Genomic DNA, 11,104 nt, shown 5'->3' with positions numbered 1-11,104 from the left:
TTTGCTAAGAAAAGGTGGGGATGGGGAGGGTCTTTCTGGAGGCTATTCCCTCTTCCCCTTCTCCAACCAGGGGAAAAGGAAGGAATCCAACATATGAAGGAGGTTATGTAGGAAAGGGAAGGATCCTGCTTAACAGAGTGGGGCAGACCCCTGCAAAAGAAACAGCTCAGGACACAGCTTGGAAGAAGATGAAAAATAGAGATAATACTGTGAACACCTCTCCTGAAGCTGAGAGGGCCAGGGAAATTCCTGGAAATTAGGTCTCAAGAGCTGGATATCCCTCTCCAAAACTGCTCTAGAATAGAATATGCTACCCCTTCCTTATAGGTACCTCTACTGCTATGAGGTAGCTTGGTTTCCTTTCCCCATGGGCTTAGGATGGTGGCTGTCTACTGGGTTTTAAGCACTTGGTTCTAAATGGGACCTGATGAGACACAGCTTCTTGGAAAATTATCTTAAAAAACAAAGGGAAGTACCAACAGGACAGATGGGAGAAGGGGACACCAAAAGGAAATACAGGGTTATCCAAAATGGCAGAAATCTAGGTTTCCCGGAGTGGAAGAGAGGAGATATTCAACAAACAACAAGTGTTTATTGAGTGCCTATTATGTGCCAGGAACTGTGTTCTAGGACCTCCCCCCTCCACTTCCAAAAAAAAAAAAAAAAAAAAAGGAGACAGAGGCAGAAAATGTAATTCTGAGGGAAAGTAAAGTACAGGGGCAGCTGAGGAAGAAGGCTGAGGGAATGGAGAAGCCTGAGGTGATAGTGCTCTACCATAAGCCTCCTCTTCAGCCTCCTCACCAAAATCTTCCTCCTCTTCTGTGGTGGCATCCTGGTACTGCTGGTACTCAGAGACAAGGTCATTCATGTTGCTCCCAGCTTCAGTGAATTCCATCTTGTCCATGCCCTCACCTGTGTACCAGTGGAGGAAGGCCTGGCGCAGGAACATGGCCATGAACTGCTCTGAGATGCGCTTGAAGAACTCCTAGATGGCTGTGCTATTTCCAATGAAGGTGACTGCCATCTTGAAGCCACAAGGTGGGATATTGCAGACTGCTATCTTGACGTTGTTGGGGATCCACTTCACGAAGTAGCTACTATTCTTTTTTGCATGTTGAGCATCTGCTCATCTACCTCCTTCATGGACATTCACCCATGAAGACAGCAGCCACAGTGAGGTAACAGCCATGGCAGGGGTCACAGGCAGCCATCATGTTCTTGGCATCAGAGACCTGCTGGGTGAGTTCAGGCACAGTGAGGGCCTGATACTGCTGACTTCCACAGCTGGTCAGAGGTGCAAAGCCAGGCATGAAGAAGTGGAGCTGTGGGAAGGCATGTTGATGGCTAGCTTCTGGGGGTCAGCAATGAGCTGACCAGGGAAGTGGAGGCAGGTGGTGACACTGCTTGTGGTGGCTGAGACGAAGTGGTTCTGGTCTCCATAAGTTGGCATGATCAGCTTGAGAGTGAAGAAGCAGATGTCATAAAGGGTCTCATTGTCAATGCAATAGGTCTCATCTGTGTTCTCTACCAACTGATGGATGGAAAGGGTGACGTTATAGGGCTCGACCACAGTGTCAGACACTTTGGGTGAGGGTACCACACTGAAGGTGTTCATGATGTGGTTGGGATACTCTTCTCAGATCTTGCTGATGAGCAAGGTGCCCATTCCAGAGCCTGTGCCCTCACCCAGTGAATGGGTCAGCTGGAAGCCCTGCAGGCAGTCACAGCTCTCGGCCTCCTTCCTCACCACATCCAGGACTGTGTCAACCAGCTCAGCCCCCTCTGTATAGTGGCCCTTGGGCCAGTTGTTTCCTGCCCCAGAGTGACCAAAAAACAAAGTTGTCTGGTCTTAGTATCTGCCCAAAAGGACCTGAGCAAACAGAGTCCATGGTCCCTGGTTCTAGATCCACCAAGATAGCACGAGGAACATATTTGCCATGTGTAGCTTCATTGTAGTATGTGGAGATGTGATCCAGCTGCAGGTCACTGTCACTGTGGTAGCTTCCAGTGGGGTCGATTCCATGTTCATTACTGATTACCTCCCAGAACTTGGCACTGATCTGGTTACCACACTGACTGGCCTGGATGCGCACAATTTCCCACACTGTTAAAATTCATTTTAATTTTTTTGCTCATCTCAAGACGTGTACAGGGCAAGAAAATTATATGGAATTTTTTTTCCTGTACTGCTAGTTGCAGGATGGAAGGATGGGATGTGTCCCAGAGGCTGAAGCAGCAAGGTCTGAACACAGCTTCAGGAAGGTTCTGAGAGAGACCTTTTAGCAGACCTTTTAGCAGAAGCTTTGCAGGCCCAAAAGGAGTGTCATGATATATTCAAAATACTGAAAGGAAAAAAAATAACAAAACACTATCCAATCAAGAACACTCTACCCAACAAGGCTGTCACTCAGAATCAAAGGAGAGATACAGATTGTTCCAGATAACCTTACAAAGCTTATCAACCTGTACCACTCAACTAGTTGTACAAGAAATACTGAAGGACTTCTTTAAGCTGAAATGAAAAGGCACTAATTAGTTACAAGAAAACATTTAAGAGTAAAAAAAAAAAAAAAAGAAAAGGAAAGAAAAAATTACTGGTAAAGTTAAATATATAGGAAAGATGGTAAATTAATCATTTATAAACATAGTATGAAGGTTAAAGAACAAAAGTAGTAAATTTAACAAAAACTGTAATGGTTAGGAGATACAGAAAATAAAAAGATGTAAAATATGAAATCAAACAATGTTGGGGGGATAATAATGCAGAGTTTTAGAATGCACCCAAACTTAACTTGCAATCAACTTAAAATAGACTGTCATATATAGGCAAATACATGCAGGCTTCATAAAATCACAAAGCAAAAATCTATAGTAGATAATGAGAAAGAATCTAAGCATAGCACTAAAGAAAGTCATCAAAATACAACAGAGAGAGCAAGAGAAGAAGAAAAGAACAGAAGAACTACAAAATAGCCAGAAAACAATTTACAAAATGTCAATAAACACATACCTACTAATAACTACTTTAAATATAAATGGACTAAATTCTCTAGCAGAATGGATAAAAAAAATGCATCTGTATGCTACCTATATGAGACTCACTCCAAATATAAGGGCATACAGACTGAAAGTGAAAGATAGTCCATGCAAATGGAAACAAAAAGAAAGTTGGGGTAGCTATACTCATTAAGAGACAAAATAGACTATAAAACAAAGTCTGGGGATAAAAGACAAAGATGAACATTACATAATGATAAAGGGGTCAATCCAAAAAGAAGATACAACATTTATAAATATTTATGCACCCAACATACATTAGGAACACCTAAATGTATAAGGCAAATATTAACAGACCTAAAGAGAGAAACTGATATAAATACAGTATCCATAGAGGATTTTGATACCCCACTGATATCAAAGGACAGATCACATGGACTGAAAAAACACTAAGGAAACATCAGCCTTAAACAACACATTAGACAAGATGGACCTAATAGATAATATATAGAATATTCTATGAAAAGCAAGAGAATACACACATGGTAAACATTCTCCAGAACAGATGTCATATGAGGCCAAAACAAAGCCCTAATAGGCAGCTACATGCAAAACAATGAAACTGGACCATTCTTAACACCTTACACCATACATGAAAATTAACTCAAAATGGATTAAAGTCCTAAATGTGAGACCTAAAGCCATAAAACTCCTCGAAGAAAACATAGGCAGTAAACACTCTGATTGCAGTCTTAGCAATATTTTTTTGGACCAGTCTCCTCAGTCTAGGGCAACGAAATCTAAAATAAATAGACTACAACAAACTAAAAAGCTTTTGCACAGAAAAGGAAGCCATCAACAAAATAAAAAGGCAAACTATAGAACGGGAGAAGACATTTGCAAATCATATATAAGGGGTTAATTTCCAAATCTATAAAGAACTTCCACAACTTAATATCCAAAAACAACAACCTTATTAAAAATTTGGCAGAGGACTTAGACATTTTTCCAAAGAAGACATACAGATGGCCATAAGGCATATGAAATGGTGCTCAACACCACTAATCATAAGGGAAATGCAAATCAAAATCACATTGAAATATTGCCTCACATCTGTCCCATTGGCTATTATCAAAAAGACAAAAAATAACAAGTATTGGCGAGAGTGTGAAGAAAAAGGAACCTTCATGCACTGTTGGCAGGAACACAAGCTAGTGCAGCCATTATGGAAAACAGCATGGAGGTTCCTCAAGAAATTCAAAATAGAATTACTATACTATCTAGTACTTCCACTTCTGGGTATTTATCTGAAGATAAATAGCACCATTTGAAAGAGATCTATGCAGTCCTATGTTCAATGCAGACATATTTACAATAGCCAAGATACAAGAACAAATTAAATGTCTCTCTATGGTTGAATGGATAAAGAAAAAGAGAGTGAAGTATTACTCAGCCATAGTCTTCTGATGCATCGTCAGACACACTATCTGTTGCCCCACTGGCCCCCTTTCAGCCATCAAAAGAATGAAATCTTGCCATTTGCAACAACATGGACATAGGAGAGGTATTATGGTGAGTAAAATTAGAGAAAAACAAATACCTTGATAACTTCATTAGAGATGGAAGTTAAAAAAAGAAATGAAATGTAAGAGAAATAGACTTGTGGATACAAGAAAAAACTATTGATTATCAGAGTGGGGGCAGGGTTGGGAGTGGGTGAAACAGATGAAGGGGATTAAGAGGTACAAACTCCCAGTTATAAAATAAGTCTTGGGGACATAAGGCATAGCACAGAAAATATAGTCAATAACATTGTAATAACTCAGGTGACAGATGGTAAGTAGATTTATCATGGGGATCATTTTGTAACATATAAAATATCAAATCATTACACTGTACACTTTAACAGGATATTGTATGGCATATATACTTCAAGAAAAAAAAAACATTCCCTTCTTTGAAATGCAAGACAGTGAGAGAGAAGATGAGGGGGAAAAGAATAAGCAGGAGGAAAGGGAGAGGTTTTTAATTTTTTTTTTTTCCAAAACAGGATTGCTTTGGGTTTTATTACAAATCTTTCACACAAGAACATTTGAGGAGGATAGTGATCAGGAATGCCAGGAACTGAACGAAGCCAAGTGGTCACTTCAGGACACAGGATGTGCCATTGAGATGAGGGACCCCCACTCCCCTACTTCCACGGAGCTCGTTCTGTGAGGACCGGCGGAGGGAGATAATCACTGTGCGTGGAGTGTGAGCAGGTGTCACCTGGCCCGGAAAGGTGGGTGCAGAACATCACTGAGGGCCATGAGTAAGACCAAACACAGCGGGGCACCTGGGTGGCTCAGTGGGTTAAGCCGCTGCCTTCGGCTCAGGTCATGATCTCAGGGTCCTGGGATCGAGTCCCGCATCGGGCTCTCTGCTCAGCAGGGAGCCTGCCTCCTCTCTCTCTGCCTGCCTCTCCGTCTACTTGTGATTTCTCTCTGTCAAATAAATAAATAAAATCTTTAAAAAAAAAAAAAAAAAAGACCAAACACAGCACTTGGAGAAATCAAAGTGTCATGAATGCGGGAGGTCGATTCCTGATAGGGACCAAAAGTCGGTCACACTAAGCAGGGAAAGATTGTTAATTGGTAGGATTAACTGTAGCAACTGATGAGACAAACACAGGAATTTGGGAAGGATGGATAGAAGTCTCACTGCAAGTCCACGAATTTAATGATGGACAGAAAGAGTCAACGGATGGGAAGGGCAAATCAGACAGCTAAAAGGCTAAAAATTGTGCATTTCCATGAAAGACAGACAGACAAACTCCATGAATGGAGATCAGGCAGAAGGACAGAAACAGAGCAAGAGACATACTCTGCTGGGTTAAAGGACAGGAAGGCCCGTCTCAGAGTGGAGGGGTTTTCAGAGCAAACTTGCTCTCACCACCCACCTTGGGGCCACCAGAAGCCTCTGGCCGAGATGCCCACATTTGTGGGTTCCAAGACACTATGTTACAAGTTGAGATATAAGGAAGAGGACGTTCAACAAATTTGGGCAAAACTACCGCTGTGGAAGCTCGGGACACGGGATGTCCTCTGGCTTCCACCGAGCCTGTGATCTTCAACCACCGGGGAGGCGATCGCTGCGCCCCGCACGTCTCCATAGGCGGTGACTCGGCGAGCAGACAGCACGGGCTGGCTCCGCGCCCCGAGTCCCCGACACCTGCCGCTACTCTCCAGTCCCCTCCTGGAAGGAACGGCTGACGACCCCCGTCCATCCCCTGGGCCTGGGGAAAGATCCCTCCACTTCGGACGAGGCAGGAATGAGTGTCCGCGGCCACCGCACGCCACAGGGCCGGATGTGCTGGACCCCACAAATAACGGGCACAGGACAGACCGCCGGGGGACTTGTGAGCCACGGACAGTCCTCTCTCACGGTTCTGGAGGCTGCAGGTCCGAGACCGGGGCACGGGCCGATTCAGGCTCTGGCGAGAAGCTACGTCCTGGTTCCCAGTCGGCATTTTCTCCCTGTGTCCCCAAACGATGGAAAGGGTGAGGGAACTCTGTGGCATCTTTTCTCTAAGGGCACTGATCCCACTCATGGAGGTGCCACCGAACTGCCCCCTCCTCATATGATCACGCTGAGGGTTAGGACTCAGGGCACGAGTTTGAGGAGGACACAATCCACTCGGCGTGTGGCAGGGCCCGCGTGGGAAGTGGACAGAGCGGATCCCCCACACTAGGAGCCCGCGAGGTTCTGTCTGCTCTCAGGGGCTTCTGGAGCCACGGCGGAGGATCTGGGCCTCAACCGATACAGTAAATAATTCTGCATTCGACCCAATATTGAGGGTTCACAATACAGTAGGTAATGGAGACCTAGGTCCTCCTCGGCAAGGGCTCTTCCCGCAGCCACCAGCCCCATGTGGCTACTGAGCCCACAAAATGTAGCTGGACAAAAACACAACAAGCTGGAGGGATAAAATACACTGGATTTCCATGATATAGCCCCCCCCAAAGTAAAATATCTATAAGTTTACATCAATGACATGTTGAAATGACAGTATATTATGTTAAATAAAATAGAGCAGTAAAATTAATTTCACCTTTTCCTTTTTTCTTTTCACTAGAAAATTGAAACTTATATATGTGGCTCCCATTTTAGGTCTTTTCAGCGATGCAGATCTAGATGGTGCTTAATAGCTAATAGAGGAGCGATCAACTTTCAACACTGACTGGGGTCTGACACCTACTGCCTTGCTCTCAGACCTAAGCCCCCATGAGAGGTGGTCAGACAGCTGCAGGCGGTCTGATTCAGTGGGTCTGGAGGGGCCCAGGCAACTGACCTTGGAGCAGGTGACACAGATACCACTGGGCCAGGGACCAGACTTGGAGACCTGCCATCACAGCACGTCCAATGGGCTCTACCGTCTCGTGTGGTCTGAGAACTGGCTCGGGAAAAAGTTTTTGTTCGCACTGGGTAGGACTTGTGGTTGGCCCTCATAAACTGCAAACCTAACAAGCCTTCCAGGACAGCTCGTTCACGAAGTTATCCTAGGATCTCACAACCAACGTGAGGAGGCTCGGAAGATGTTGCCTAGTAGTCTGAAAGCCAGCAGCAGGCAAAGTGCTCCCAAAACATCTCCATCCATCTAGAGCAACAGAAAAGAGGGTGGGAGGGGTCTGAGCTAGCGCTCAGGTGGCAGGAGCTGCTGTGCAGGGACAGCAAAATCCAAAGGGAAGAAGAAGCGGATAACAGCTTGTTAAAACCTGAATCCTGAAGCTCAGAGCACATCTCGTCCTCTCTGCTGTACCCCGCGGGCAGCCTGGCATACCGTGTGCACGTGGTTTTGGTTCAGCAGAGGCTCAGTCGACATCCGGCTCTCCTTCCTTCGTGTTACATTCCTAACTTGAGAAGTTATTGCAAAGACAGACTGGCTTGTCCCTTCTCCTGATGGGAAGTCAGGGAATGGCTGAGCAATAGAAAAAGATTGATTTGTCCCTGCATATTAAGAACAGATCCCCACAAAGTGAGATTTAAGGTCAACCAGACTGGATCAACCACTAGGGAAGTGCTTGAACAGGGGCCTGCAGGGTCTCACAGAAGATGCCCTCCTGCCCCCCACTGTTTCACTGGACTTCATCTTGTCTTTATTCTACATCATTAAAGGGGTTCAGATTTGGAGGCTGTGCTCCTGGCGTTCGAAAGCCCAGCTCTGCCCTACTCGGAGGACACAGAGACAGGCCATCTGCATCTCTCACAGGAAAAATGCAGTTGCATTCGTTCTTATAGTTTAAGAACTATAAGCATTTTTATTTAGCATTTTTTATTTATTATTTATTTAGAACTATTTAGCATTTTTTATTTCATTTGCCTCATTAATTCTCAAGGAAATTGTTTCTACAGAGCCCATTCCCAGTTCCCCAAAATTCAGTCACCGGAGCCTGCGGATCTCGACAGGTGCCTCACCGGGATTGTGACACAGACAAACCTCTGCGGACACAGACACATTTGTGCCACACGGGCTCCCAATGTGCCCACGTAAACACGTAATTCTATCACCTGTATTGATGAACATGCAGAATTTTAATCTTACTAGTCTCCTAGGTGATCATAGTTTCCTAGGATTTTAAAACACTATTCTCTAAAGAATATACAAATATAGTCTCAAGTAATCCATACAGAAATAAGCAAAGAAAAATAAAAATCTCCGCTCACCATTCCCCATGCTGCCCTCTCGAGAGGCAAATTCTTTTACGATTTTGATGTAAATGTTTCCAGAACACCTACTATGTGTTTACACGCGGATCTGTACACCTATAAATAATCTTTCTGTTATATAAATGGGATTAAGTTCAATACACTGTGTGGAAATCTTTTTTTGTTCCTTAAGAAGAATATTTTAATGTTTGAGACGATGTTTTATGTCCGAGAATAGAAGGCACGTAGGCTCATGTAGGCACACGTGTGTGCATAAGCACCTGGGGAAAGGACTTCACGGGATAGATACGCCTTTTTTTTTTTTTTTTTTAAGATTTTGTTTATTTATTTGACACACAGAGATCGCAAGTAGGCAGAGAGGCAGGCAGAGAGAGAGGAGGAAGCAGGCTCCCTGCTGAGAAGAGAGCCCGATGTGGGACTCGATCCCAGGACCCTGAGATCATGACCTGAGCCGAAGGCAGAGGTTTAACCCACTGAGACACCCCAGGCGCCCAAGATACGCCTTTTTTTAAAAGTCACTAACCATTACTATTTAACCATGTCCTTATGAATAAACATTAACTTTCTCTCCAGTAGTCCTCTATTCCAAGCTACGCTAAAATGAACATTGTGCTAATAAAAAAAAAAGTGAACATTTTTCCAAAATAGAAAACTGAAAATGGAATTGCGTGTGTCTTGATACGGGTATCGGCAGCTGCTCTTCAGAAAGATGGAGCCAACTTCTACACCCAGTATCGACACACCTACATCAATACTGGATGTTAGATTTTTCTGTTTTAAGAGGGTACAGTGAATATGCATAGATCATTTTCTAGGAACACTTTCACCAGACAGTCCGTCTACCCTAGTCACTCCTAATCCTTTCACTGTATTGGTCCCTCTGCTGATACCGCATTATTTCAATAGCAAAGATTTACATTGGGATTTTCTTTTTCAAAGTTTCCTTCCTAGTTTTTTAGTTAATCACTTTTCTCAATAAATTTTAAAAACGGATTGTAAGGATCCAGAAAAAAAAAACTCTTGGAGTTTTTATTTATTTTTATTTTATTTTATTTTTTAGATTTCATTCATTTACTTGACAGACAAAGATCACAAGTAGGCAGAGAGGCTGGCAGAGAGAGAGGAGGAAGCAGGATCCCTGCTGAGCAGAGAGCCCGATGTGGGGCTTGATCTCAGGACCCTGAGATCATGACCTGAGCCGAAGTGAGAGGCTTCAACCCACTGAGCCACCCAGGTACCCCTCTTGGAGTTTTTAGTGGCATCCAGTCAATCTTATAGGACAATTTAAAAAAAAAAAAGATTATAAAGTTAAAATCCTTATTTATTTGGCAAAATGATCTGCCTTTCTAATTTTTCATGCCTCCTCACATAATTTATTATGTTTATTTCAGTGTAGGGCTGTTTGGGAAGATCACAGCTCTATCATGTAATGCTGTGCAACCTTAGATAACTTATCCTATCCGTGCCTCATTTTTTTCATCTAGTAAATGAAAAGAATACTAGCTATCAAAATAAGTGCTTGTGTAAAAGTATCAACTTTTCTTTTTGTATTTCTTTACTTAAAAAAAAATATTGGACAGAGAGAGCGCACAGGAAGGCAGAGCAACAGGCAGAGGGAGAAGGAAAAGCAGGATCTCAATGTGGGACTCAATCCCAGGACCCCAAGATCATGACCTAAGTCGAAGGCAGATGCTTAAACCACTGAGTCACCCACATGCCCCCAAAGGGTCAGTTTTTAAAAATAATACCTACACTCCCACTCATTTCTAATGTATTTGTGTAAATAGATTTTTCTCTTAATAAATTTAACAAAGGCTTATCTGTATTATTGCTTCTTTCAAATTATCAGGTTTTTTGTTTCATCAAATATTCAAGAATTTTCTTTTGTGGTTTTGTTTTTATTTTTTGCTTTTAACTTTGGTAATTTCTTACCTTGACTTTCCTTAGATTTGTTTTAGTCGTCTTTATCTTGTTGAGGTAAATACTCAGTTCCAACACAAAGATGTCTCTTTCCTAGGAAGGATTTCTGATTGTTTCCAGAGTTGAACTTGAAGAACCTAGGTTTGAATTGCATGGGTCTGTTTATGTGCAGTTTTTTCCTCCAATAAATATAATACAATGCTGTAAACATATTTTCTCTTCCTTGTGAGTTTACCATTTTCTTTTCACTAGCTTACTTTATTGTAAGAAAACAGTATGTTTTACAGAGAACACACAAATGTGTTAATCGACATTATATCATTAGCAAGGCTTCTAGTCAACAGGAGAGTATTAGTAAAGTTTTGTGGGAGTTAAAAGTTATAGGTATATTTTCACCTGTGCAGGCGTTGTCAGCCCTAACCCCCATCTTGTTCAAGGGTCAAGGTAGATAGTGTACACAGATACACTTTTTAGGGTATGA

The 11,104-nt window shown here is 42.9% G+C and overlaps 1 pseudogene; it reads right to left on the bottom strand.

Moving 5' to 3' along the window:
* Positions 1–541: 541 nt before the first annotated feature.
* Positions 542–6,505, bottom strand: LOC122890413 (annotated as a pseudogene).
* Between the last annotated feature and the right edge of the window lie 4,599 nt (positions 6,506–11,104).

Source organism: Neovison vison, chromosome 11 (assembly GCF_020171115.1).
Source record: "Neovison vison isolate M4711 chromosome 11, ASM_NN_V1, whole genome shotgun sequence".
Lineage (NCBI taxonomy): Eukaryota > Metazoa > Chordata > Mammalia > Carnivora > Mustelidae > Neogale > Neogale vison.
This window is presented reverse-complemented; position numbering and strand designations above follow the sequence as displayed.